Here is a 13,666-nt window from a genome sequence, read left to right on the forward strand (position 1 = left end):
GTAGTCTGATCCAAGATGATCGATGAAGTTTCAAGTGCCTCGATACCGTAGTCACGGAGTTCATTGTCAATCTCTGGGTATTTACTTGCATTTATGACTTTGTCAAGACACAATAGGATATTAGTACATGTAGTACAGTTGGCAGGAAATCGCTCCTCCGTTCGCTGTATCAAATGTTCGGCGCGATGAAGCGTCGACGCGAGTTTGCACAGGCAAAGCGGATGACGCAGCTCTCATTAGCATATATCAGGTCGTGTGGTTGGCTTCGATTTCTTCTCTGAACTCGCGTTCATGATTCCTTTACATCTAACACTGTCCGTAATTCTGCGATGGTCGACTGTATCATTGGTTGTATTATCGAAAGGTTGCGTTCATGATTCCTTTACATCTAACACTGTCCGTAATTCTGCGATGGTCGACTGTATCATTGGTTGTATTATCGAAAGGTTGCGTTCATGATTCCTTTACATCTAACACTGTCCGTAATTCTGCGATGGTCGACTGTATCATTGGTTGTATTATCGAAAGGTTTGCATCCTGACTATGAAAGACAAAATTACATTGGTCAATGATCGGCATCATCAACATGCATGTCATGGCTATACGAACGAATATTGTTTGCTTCAGCAAGCCGTCTGCAACGTTGTTATTTGCGGCATTCATCACCAAACTCCAAAAACAGCGCGGGCCTTCGCACCGTTACGCTCCACCAAGGGATAGCCATCGGGCAGAGCATGGCTCCTTCAGACTTTGAAAGTCGACGTTCTTTCTCGAGTATTTTATTTCGATCCCGTACTAGCCGTTCTTTCAACTTCCGAGTAGCGAAAAAAGTTGAATATTAATGACGGTTTTTCGGTACTGCATTACTTTGCGGACGGCATCACTCGTGGCCAATGCAGTCGACGTCGAACGCCGCCTTCATTTTTTCGTCCCGTCATGACTTTGTCAAACAGCCACATTTCACAGCACGTGTTCACTGTGACGCGTGATCGACGGATTAGTATATCGGTTCTTGCTGCTGACACAATATTGTTACATTTTATCAGAAGCTGGTCGCGTAGTTTAGAGTGATTCAGTCTTATTCAAAATACACGGAGAACAGAAGGTGCCTATCAGTGCCCCTTTTGAAGCGGGCTTTTGTATATTTTTGCAAGATAAAGCAGCCAATTTAGTAACGTATGCCGTACGCAATGACCGGCTCAATATGCATTCAAAATTATTTCGTTGCGTGTAATTACGCAAGTACGCAAAATTTTCCGCAAACGGAAACTGCATCGAGTAGTACATGACACGTATGCTGACAAATCACGGGATGAAATACTGGTAAATATCTCTGCATGTGTACTGATCCAATTTCATCAAACAATCACAAATTTCAATCAATCAAAACCAACAGTCATTGACATGTCAAGCACGCTGTTTCTCACGCAGAGTCAGCCTAAAACGTTCCCATCCACGGCACACTACGTGCCTACTACGGGCAGGAGACATACCAAACCAGACAATTAAACTTGAACGAAACTCCTGCTGCTACCACCATGAAATGACTCACAATTCGTAAAGGAATATCGGGAAAAGGCGATTACATTACAAAAAATAGTGCACTCTAGAAAATAAATCATACCGATAAAATCTTCGTATGAGCAAACTTGGTCTCGTTTATACCTCCATGTGAAAACAATGCCATGGATTTGTTTCCGAGTCGAGTATGCATTAAACGTCAAATTGATTGTTTTGTTTGCTCGTTTCTTTTTTTTTGCACGTTAACAAATGAATTAGATCAGGAAATTTGAAGACGACATAACACTAAACGAAATGGTTTTCGGAACATGTAGTTACACTCTAGAGGTAGCTACCTCCATGCACTCACCCATCACACGCGTTTGTGGAGGGACCGTGGTTGGGCACAATCAATAGTAGGGCGACATAAAGCTGATCAGCTGTGAGGCATGTGATCACCAGCGATTCAAATCGTCTGAACATACCATTATTTTACGGGAGCCCGCATAAACAACCGTAGTGCTTGTCAACGATGACGTTTAAAACTGACGAGATGACATTTTTTGCAAATTACTAAAGCTTTCTGTGGCTCTCGTTCATCACGACAGACAACGCTTGACGCCTAAAACTCCTAAAACTGACCAACCGAAACCGTCACCAGTCCTGCGAAATACCTTTTGGAATCGACTACAACCTTTGCTAGCGTCTCCCCCATAAATAATCGTACAGTCCGGTGATTTACGTCATCAGTGTATTTACATGATCCAAACATTGGCTTCAGATTCGGATTCAGAGAAAAAAAGTCTGAATAAAAGACATCAAGAGTAATTTTGGTGACTAAATTGAATTATTTTGAGATAATAAGGACTGTGCATCAAGAGACCATATGGTACTACATTTATGCCCAGTTACAAAACGATCGCTTCACAGATGCCACAGAAATCGTTGATGACAGGTGCACGGACGGAAGGACGCCGGACGGACATGACCTAACCCATTGAGTCCCCGCTTGCGGGGACTTAAAAAACAGGTACATAATAACTAAAAAAGATTGAGATACAGAGTTTGTCAAAATCACACATTTTCATGAATCTTTCACCGTCACTGTCGACAATTGTTTTCCATAGAATGTGCAGTCCCACTCTACCATCAGACAATGGAACGTTCCAATTGCTTTCAAAAGGATGTGTGACCCTAATGTTCATGTAGGCAGGGAACATGATTTAAAAGGGAGCTTACTTGACTAAGCACGTAAAATGTTTTTCATGAATCTCAAAGATTAACCCCAGATTCTAGCGGTACAATCTGATGACAAAATTCTGCTTCAGGTGCCAGTAGTAGCCACATAACCTATGACAACTGACGTGCTTTCACGAGCACTGCCCCCTCACATGAAATTATGTCCCATTAGAAGTGCACCAGTCATCAACTCTTGACACTTTTAGAAGACCATCAAAACTTTTCCTGAAAAACTTCAAAGCACTATTCAACATGACTGCGTTTTGGAGTTTGGCGCTATAGAAATCCACATGTTGGGAACATTATCTCAGATGACACAGGATCTTTATAACATGAAAAAGGAACACTAGAGTCTGATCAGACAAATTAAAAAAGAACATTCATTTATGACTTTTCATTTATGTTAATTTTCATGAACTTTAAGGATGAAAAAAGGATGAAAATAACAATTTGCTAATGATTATCTCAGTGAATTATGGTTGGACAGCTGGTCTACAATGTCTATCGGTATATGGTGAACCTGAATTCTTCCACATCAAATCACTTCACAGTAACGTCATGAGCTGTAATGTTCCAAGTTTGATTTTGGGAGAAGCTTGGGGTTCTGATTGTTAATATTCAAGTTTTTATGTACGAGTTACAAATTTGGACTGAAAAATCAATTTCATAAATGCAACCCTCTTTGTGAAGAAAAGGAAGAAGGGTGATTTTATAACTGCACCTACAATACTTGTTGCACATACCGGTACAACGCCTGGCAAATTGAGACATATGAATTGTTAAAAATCTGACAAGACTGTGTAGGGAACATGAATTTTCAATTATACCCAGTCATGACATGCCACATACCAAAGCAAAGTTTTTGGTTCAAATGCACCGGTGGAGATATAGAGTTGAAATAGTTTGACTGAAAGTTTCCAAAAATACATATTTGTCAGAGTGCACACTGATGTGTTGAAGCAAAAATGAACCAGTTGAAACAAAACTTACCAAACTAACTCTTCTTTTCAAGAAATAATCGTCAGACCTGCATCTTCTGTGGTTCTTAATCTAAAACTGTATGTTACAATTTTTGTTGATGTTGACAGGATTCAGTGCTATATAGCTATCTTTTCCCTGCCCTGTCAGTGTTCTGACCAAAGTGAAAAATTAAATCAATTAAAATGTTATATTATACAGTGTTTCCACATGAATATTTGCTTAAAGTGGTGGAACATAATCAAATACAAAGCATCACCAGTTCTTCTAGCCTGTTCTATGGATAGAAGTCCCTAAATAAAACAATTGAAGTTCGTGCCTTCTTTTTTGTGATACATTGCACAGAAAGACATAAATTTGTGAATACTCTGGCAATTAATTTGTCGTATAATAAGCAAGGTGATATCTGAGATCAGTGATGTGCCATTGCAGATGCTGTCAATGAGGCACTGTTACAGATTTCTGACATATTTTCCTCCAAAATGACTCCAAATTTGTATAAAACACAAATTGTGTACTCCTGAAACCGTAAGGTACAGAACAACGTCTCATCAAGAAGTGTTAGATGAATGGGGAAACATTAAATTGAAATCAAAAATCAAGCAAAACAGTCGAACGGTATCTTTACATTTATGCAAAAAGCAAGACAACAGAGCCTTACAAAATCTTTGCAGTCTGTATAAAGTCCCATGGAACCACTGTTTTCATTCAAGTTGTCTTTGAAAACAAGTCCAAGCTGAAGACCCCTGAAACAACCTCTGTATGACTTGGAATTCACAGAACTGCAACAGAGTTAACACAAACTCATTAATAAATGCAAAGAACAACAAAAAGGAACATGCAACCTAACCTACAAAACACATATTCTCAGACAATTGCCTTTCATATAAATAGGGGTGAGCAAATCCATTTTGAATCCAGTGGTCCCCGGACCAGTAGCAAAATCAATTCAGTAGTCCTGCAAGTTGGTCTGGTGGTCCTGCTTTCCCCCCCTCCCCCCCCCCCCATTTTTTTGCAAATTGTAATAAATTAAATCATGACCATAATCAACATTCCTTTGCAGTGTTTTAATTTTCATAAAATTCGAACATAGTGATATCTGGGTGATCACAAAAGGGGCTCACAAAACGTCTCTGTTTCAGCATCATATTCTAATCATGGCCATGTGACTTTCTAGTATTCTAGAAATGTCCTTTGTCATCTAATTCTGTTATATTTCTGATCTTTAGTTAGATTTCTAGAGAAAAATGCATCACCAGATTTTTTACATTTTGTACATAGGCCTTTGGCAGTACTTACTGTACAATACTTTGCCACTTGCTTTTGCACACTGACTGTCTGTCACTCTCTCACAGACGGGTGATTGAGTTTTATCAGCGCCTTTACTTTCCACATTGTCGCTGGACTCTTTTGCCAGCTGTTTTCTGGCAAACTCATACCTCATATGATTAGCCATAATCATTCAAATTTATGCAGAACAAAGTTTACTCAATGCAGCAGCAATCGACCACTGCTGTGTGAGCTCTATTCAATTACTGCACTGTCTATAAAACAGCATGATCAGCAATTACAAGTTAATTGTAATGAGTAATACCAGGTACCCCTATAGACTCTTTAGTGTGCATGATGACGTATTAAAGGTATACTGTCAACTGTTCCAATTTTGCCACAATTACCATGGAAAGAGAAAATCTAACCAATCACAGATTTTACGCGGGTGGTTGCTTTTTAATAACAGTGCCCTCACATGGGCATTCATTTTGAATACCAACGAAGGCTCCCTTTGACCATATATGGGCATATTTAGATTACAGGTGACTGTATACCTTTAAGTGGCAGTGGCAGTGGCAGTCACCTGATACCAAATATGACCCGAGAATGAGGGTAGTGTATGCTTGGCAATGTTGTGTACAGGTACATGCTAGTGAGTATCTATTTGCATACTTCGTTATTCTTTTGTTTCTGTTATTTTTTGATTATCTACTGGTCCATTGGACCAGACAATTGAAAAGCTAATGGTCCGCGGCAAATAATCTATGGTCCTGGACCTTGGATCACTGGATTTGCTCACCCCTGACCATCCCCATGTGATTCATGTCAAAACCAGCGATCTGAAAGTATTACTACTCTTAAATTCAATGGGTCTCAAAATTTATCAAGATTATTCATCTAAAGTCTGAGAATATGGTGATAATAAAATCACATGTTGCACTAAGATAGAGAGTCTAGTGTCTTTGCATGTGTAAGAAAGAAATGTTGGTCTCAATCAATTGGGTAGGGCTTACTTTTCTGTTGTTGTTTCAATGTTTGTTGGTGTAGAATTGCAATAAATCATTGTGGAAAACAATAATCAGCATCACTGGCTTTTCTTTGATCCACATCTTTTCCTTAGAAATATAATTCCAATAATATACACAATCTTTTCCTTAAACTCTCCTAACTTTGAACAATTCTCTTCAAAATTCATTGAACAAATCTGTGATCACCATGCCAATATTATACCAAGGAAACAAATTGTCTAAAAGGTATTGATAAATTGGCTGCTATCATTATTTACCTCCATGGGGTAGATTTTTCATTTTTCACCGAAAACAAGACAGTAAAAAATTCTTTACTCCATGAGCTTCAAAATGAGCCCATTCAAGCAAGAGAGTGTTGTAAAAATTTGGTAATCAAAACATATAAGTCCCATAGGAACATTCTACCTGAATTCATATCAAATGATATGTGCAATCTAGCTGTAGCCAACCACTTGATTTTCAATGATGCACCTTCACAAATATGATGATTTTTTGAGATGCATTTTGCTTGTAGCTATAGCTGGTCAATTTGCATATATTCATTGTCAATGTTTATGGAGGAAATCCACAATACTTCTCTATCTACTGAATACTCTATTTAGTTAAGGCTGTATGCCATGCAACATCCAATTCTTCTCGAAGACTTTGCATGCCAAGAAATACCAAATATAGATTCTATACTGGCATTTCTAACAAATGACAGATAGGCATTCACTGAATATAAGTATTCTATTTGCATAACTTTACAGAGTGTAAGAACATAGTGATGCCGCTAAGTTGTTCTCATATCCAAGCATACTACAAATGTCACACAAAGGACCAAGGAAACTAAAAACTATATTGTATACAGGTATGGAGATGACTTAAAGCTTCTGTAGACGGTGGGTGTGACATTTATTTTGGAGAAGGTTGTGTGCTACGTGGTGAATTTAGGAAATGATAATAGTAATCACTCAGTTCAATATCATAAATCTTTTGAAAATCATGATGCTTTAAGTTAATTTCTGAAAGAATTGTGATGCAGATAAAAAATCAGAGTCAAAATAGACTCATTTCTTGCTTTCCAGACTAAGAATTTTTTTGACAGAAGTCACTCAAAGTCAGAAATGTTCACCATTATAAACAGGTTTTGTGTTACATAGGAGCAATTAGATATGTCAGAAATGAGACAATATGAGAGAGATGACTGTTCTGAAGAGGGCCTTTAATTTGTAAACTATTTAGGGACTGCTACAAGGTGCCCACTACACAGAGGTGACCATTCTGAATAGGTGACTTTTAATACAGGTTTGACTGAGTATGCCCTCCTAACAGGAAAGCTTTTCATGTTACTCACCTTGGGATATTTTCAGCCCTATAGTGACACCATCAATGTACATTTTTTCACCAGCATCAAGATACCGGTACTTATGGGAGGGCAGGCTTTCTTCTTCTTTTGAGTTCTTCAGAATCACCTCTGCCAAAATAAAAGAAAGCACATTATGTAAGAATTGTGCATACCAGTATAAACACCTCATTCAGTAAAACTATTTACACTTTATGACAAAGTGTGAAACAATCAGACTTGTCTGTTGTACAATACTAGATATGTACATTATTTTTATGATGTATTTTAACGAATCCAATAAAAATCTGCCATTTAATGAAAAAAATAAAAGACAGAATATGCACTGCAGTTGTTGAGTCATATTGATATAACGGTAGTATGATTAATTCTATTCTATCTATACTGTAGAGATTTATCCTGAATCAAGTCAGTCACTCTCTTTTGTTGAAATATCTATGAAAATGGTATTAAAATGTCATGATCTAACGGACTTGACCTACTGTACAATGTCCAGTAACCCCTTATTATCTTGTCTCCTTGATATAACTTTCACCCAATCTCCATCGTTGTATTTGTCATCTGAGAGGATCTGAGATGGTCCACCACAAAGCTCAAAATGGTAAAGCACTTGTCTGTTGCTCAGCTTAGTAGCCAATAGTTCCCCTACAATATAATGTATCAGAGAGCAAATAATTCATCAATAGTGATCATGAATAACTCAAGTAAATAGGTGTAGATAAACTTTGATAGCAATGCAGCCCACTCTTACTGACAGTGACATACATCTTTGATAATGTTTGTGTGTGATGCGTGATAGTGAGTGTACGAGCTTGAGTGTGAGTGCTTCTGACCTCTCCAATGTGTGGAGGGGTCGCAGTCAGGAAAATGTTAACAGTTGGGATTTGGCTGAGCAGCTCGGTCTGTTGCTTCTCCCCTAGGTGACTGGATACCGTAGGTTTCTGTGAGTTCAACACCCATTGAAAACACCGTATTTTCTACCCTGGATTGATAGCTCTGTTGGTGGGCAGAATTGTCCCTGAGGCTGTCTTTCTCCCAGTTTAAGTGATGTCCTGGTATTCGCTGCTTTAACAAAGTTTGTATGCAATGTGTGATAGTAAGCGTATGAGCATGAGTGCTTCTGAACTCTACAACGTGTGGAGGGGTCAAAGTTAGAAAAATGTAACACTTTAGCTCGCTCATTGAACCACTCTTTTTGAGATTGGGATTTGCCTGAGTGGTTCTGTCTATTTCTTCTCAACTAGGTGACTGGATACCACAGGTTGTGAGTTTGAACCAGACTGAAAACACTGTATTATCACAACGTATGGTGTATCTGCATTCTCACAATAGTTGTGCAAATGTCCAGATGTCCAGGTTAACTGTACTGATATCACCTAAACACACATTTGACATCTTTATCTAATGGATCACAAATCGTTGACCATTTCCCTTTTTTATACACTCTATCATTATGTCTAAAATGTACATTATTACAAATGTACCACAGTTTACTTGCATCGAAGCGCGCGCGTACTACCGGTCTTTGCACTGCAGTGCAATACCAAAAACATTATTCCATACCTGCATGCAAATGAATACAAGAGCGCGTGATCCTTGTCTTTCAATGTGTGTCGCGTAAACTATTTAAAATGTGTTCGCTTGTGTTTTTAGTTCCTTTGTTTTCTCGATAAAATAAACAGGGGGAAACATATGTAATAACAACAGAACCCCATGGCGAGCGAGCAAGCTTGCCGTACCTGGGGTATTTGCACTCATGTTTGCGTTGAATCCAGCTGTCCTTTCACTCGCTGCGCTCGTGAAAGCACGACCGCTGGATCCCCCACAAACACTCGTGCAAATACCGCTGGTACGGCACGCTTGCACTCTCTCGCCATGGGGTTCTGTCATAGTATTTAACTTCCGATTACTATTCCAGTGCAAACATTTTAGATAGCAATCTCCACTCTGAATAACAGTCAGAAAGTTTACTCATCAAGCTCTGGAAACATTGCTTTGTGCAACAAATAAAATCTCAAAATCTCTGAGTGCATGCATGTATACTTACATTGCTTAAATCTATTATTCTTTTCCAAAATGATATAACTTTTATCTCCCAGTAGCACTCTGAAGATATTTTCTGTTGCAGTCTCCCTGTATGAACTCTGAAGGAAAAATATTTGTTTTCAAAATGTTTACTGACTTAAATAACAAAATCCTTCAACTGAGTCCATGCCATATTTAAAGAGTGTTAAAACCATCGCAGAATTTGAGGACAGGGATTGGTGCTCAAGCAAACAATAAATAAACAACAATAAACAGGTCGAATTTTTCTACTATGCAGTCAAAGGTAGACATTTTACCATGTACTGGAGAAATGAGCATTACAACCAGTTGTAGCAGTGTTGGGAAAACATTGGTTAACTTGTTGTGCAGGATATGCCTGGTGATTTTGACTTCTTTTAGGTTTTCAAAATGTTGTGTATATAGTTAAATTAGTAAAGCTCAAACTGAAAAGATTCTGAAGATTTAAATATCTTCAATCTTCTAACCTTAATTTGTATTAAAAAGCACAGAACTTGGCCCTCATCAAAGCACAATCAATTTCAAAACTTCATGGGTACGGTGTAATATAATCAACTATCCAGTCGTTACTGTTGAAAATCATAATATGTTCATAGGTGTGATACAATCAGGTCATGCTATCTGATTCACACTGAAAGTGACATTAGAAGTGTACAGAAAATCAAGGAAAAAACTTGAAAAGTTAAGTGAAAGAAATCACTGCTCTTTGTTGAGACAGCCAGTGGCTTTTAGATTCTTTTGTACATTGCTACTTAATGTGCATATATTTCAATCCAGAACACACGATGTTCTGGAAGTGCTTTATAAAAAGCAATTTAATCTATATTCAACATATTTCAAATACAGATTTCCTTTTATTGTAGAAGGAAACAATTGACTCTCTAATAGCTTCTTGTTTGCCATACAGCTGCAACTAAATTACCTACACAAAGTGCCCTCACACGTCCAGTCAGACAGCCAAGCCCTCATTTTCATAGACATTATCAACTGAGCCACATCCGTTAACTTTGAATACACTGTAAACCAGGTGATTCGGAGTACTTTTGTCATCAAGAAATAATGTACAAGATGAGCTCAAAAATGAATGGAAATTACCACATACATAAATTACATGTTGAACTATGCCATTCGATGATTTTATTCCACAATCTTTCGTTAGTTATTTTGCAAAATGATGTTAACTGAGCCCTTGCTGTGACACAAATCAACAGGCCACTTCTGAGCAATTTACTGCAAAACCAGAAAGATATAGTAAACTCAGAATTGACAGGAGGTAGTTCCATATAAGTTCTATCAAAATGGGTACTTTCTAAATTATTAAATGCTTGCATTACGGTTGGTGCCGATTTCGCTACAAACTGAGAGGCTGAGCTGGTTGCCATGCTGATCTGACCCAACTGGCGACCTTGGCAGGAAGGCCATGACCTCTGCTGATTGTTATTATAATGTCAAACATGTTGCACCCACTGTGCACGCTGAATTTCTTACGCCGAGCTCAAGAATTAGTTATGTGAAATTTGTTGACACGAGTATGCTTTTTTTTAATTTTTACACCACAAAGAACTTGTGATCACAAAATAAAAGTGCGAAAGTTCACTAATTGAATGGACATCAAACCCCTCCCCCCATAAATGAATGAATTTTGCTTTTTGGACTTATGCGACAATCTCAGACTGTCCCTAAGGTACCGAGAATTAAAGTTTACATGAAAACAATTCACAACTGATACAAATGAAATTCCTATGTACTTCTGAGTTCACTGACCTCGTTTTTGCAAAGCTGCATGAGGCCTAAAAGTTGATGACTCATTGCAAAGGGTACCATTGCAGACTGTCACTTGTACAAAACTCCAAAATTTAAAACAGTAAAGAATTCTACTTTTGTACATTTTTGAAGCTGGCTATGAAACTTACACCTTTTCAAAGTCCACCCTGTACTGAGGAAGGAAGAGATTTCTCTGCGTAGTGTTGAAGAATACAGACACAGTAGCGTACGTGGAGTTCTCCCGGGTGTAATGAAAAGACCACAAACAAAATAGTGGTGGGTCTGATGTCATTGCAACTTCAATCTGGAATCAAATGTGAAAAATTCTTCAACATATATGCATAGACGTATTGTGTACCCTGTCCTATATTAGTATATATCTTTAAAACCCCATAAGCTGTAGCTTATGATGTTTTTTTTTTCTGATATTTCTAATGTTTGTGAACAATTTCTTGTTCAACTCAAAAAATCATTTTGAAATGCTCTGAGTTAAACTTTTCAAGTAGCCTGTACAGTTGTGTGTGTGAAGTATTCAATGATATCACTGCCTGCTGAATTTGAACTCTGGCCTAGAGTTCACTTGTAAATGATAGTATGGTAACTTACACGGAGAAAAATAATCAAATATATCCAAAACTGCTAGCTTTGTTGCTAAATGTAATCTCAAACATGGTAAAATGGCTACTGCTGACAGAGTTTCAAACAAACTTCATTTTGTGTCAGTGCTTATTGCTGCAGCTTATGGCAACTAACTGTTGACATACGAATTTTAATGGTTGGAATCAAAACATTCATACAATGTAATTACTGTATGTACATATACCAGTATATAATCTTTTAAAAGTTTTGCCAAAAGCTGCCCATAAAAAATTTATTTTTGCTTATGAATGCAACATCTCTGATATCATTTGGAATTAATACCCGCTTTGTTACCATGTAAGTATCATTTCATATAGCACATCTGTTACACAAATGATATCACTATAACATAAATCTTTTGACTTAAAATCCTATCATTCACAATGCCAATGAACCTGTCCATAGATGATAAATACATACCAAGTTATCATACTTAAACTGTTGACTTGATTACAAGCTCTATCGTTCATGTCTTTCAGTTCTGTTAAATTTCCCATTGCTGTCATTCCTGTGTCCACGATCCTTCTTTCCGTCCACTCATGACATGACATCAACCTCTGACAATTTGGTAATGTTTCCTTCAATTTGTTCACTGTAAAGACAGCATGGCAAGGTCAAGGTAGTCATAGGATAATATAATTATCATGATAATTCTCACTCTTCCTGTCTTTGTGACAGTAAAAGTACAAATGAAAAGTTAATTGCTTGTTTTTTTACTCAAATGATCATACCTGTAGTATTATATGTGAAGATTGCATGTCATTTGCACATGTGCAAACAGATTTACCCACAGGTTTTACACTGGACATTGGCTTGCTAGCAGTTTCATCACCAAGAGAGATGGCAAAGTCTTCATTTTTTGCAAAACTGAAACACCCTACTTACATTTGATGAAAATATTGGACAGGCTACGATAGCTTTTGAAGAGTAGCGGAGTTGTGTGCAAATTAAAACAAAGACAGGATTCACATCAATGTGATGTGTAAGTAGTATTCTCTTGCTCTGACTGATCAGTTACATACACCCATGGTTGAGTTATTTGTTGTTAATAGGTGAATCAAATGAAAATACCTAAAAAGCAGTTTACTCGATGTTAGCCATTATATAAACATATAGTAAATTAGAATAATATACTAAGTATTGCTATGCAAAAGGTTGGAACATACATCTCACACATACTCCAATGATAACATATGAAATTCCAATACATGGATCGGCTCATGAGTCACATAAATATTTGGCTTCATGTGTTTTTGTATATTTGTCAGAAAACAGTGTAAAGTGTAGTATATAATTACAGACAAGTGTTTAAAATTACTGCTGCCTGTACATCCATGATGGGTACCTTTGGTACCAGGCTTGGAAAAATTCAATCCAACCGGACCATTTGCAGAAGCTTTAATACTTGAAAATGAACTCATAATATGAAACAGTTCAAGCATCAGTATTTCTGGATGTCAGTAATTTCAGATGGATGGATAAAGCAGCAGGAAATTCATATGAAATACTAAATTAGAATTCTGCCCTGTAGATGAGGAAAAACTACAGTGTGCAGATGAGTAATTCCATGGAGCACAAACAGCTGCAAGTGACTCAGACTGGGATTGTATTGTGGTTGATGCTGTTGAACCTAATTGTTGAAATTATCAGTGTCAAATGATGTCAATTATACTGAAATCACTATATCACATCCACCTTGCAATGTGATAGAATATAATCCTTAGTGTCAAACTTTCAAAGTACTTTTGTAGTTTAGGAGGGGTCTGACTTGAGAATAGTTGTAAAAAATCATCATGACTAGCAACTTTCTTGAAGAGGAGCTACCATTTTGGATTAC

General features: G+C 37.5%; 1 long non-coding RNA gene across 1 annotated transcript; it reads right to left on the reverse strand.

Annotated features, from left to right (window-relative positions):
- Nucleotides 1–7,354: 7,354 nt before the first annotated feature.
- Nucleotides 7,355–12,371, reverse strand: LOC139132426 (uncharacterized). Its single transcript, XR_011552286.1, has 5 exons — nucleotides 12,250–12,371; nucleotides 11,340–11,494; nucleotides 9,410–9,506; nucleotides 7,845–8,007; nucleotides 7,355–7,473 (listed from the first exon to the last, which is right to left on the reverse strand). It is a non-coding gene; the product is annotated as an uncharacterized lncRNA (long non-coding RNA).
- Nucleotides 12,372–13,666: the final 1,295 nt, after the last annotated feature.

Source organism: Ptychodera flava, chromosome 5 (assembly GCF_041260155.1).
Source record: "Ptychodera flava strain L36383 chromosome 5, AS_Pfla_20210202, whole genome shotgun sequence".
Lineage (NCBI taxonomy): Eukaryota > Metazoa > Hemichordata > Enteropneusta > Ptychoderidae > Ptychodera > Ptychodera flava.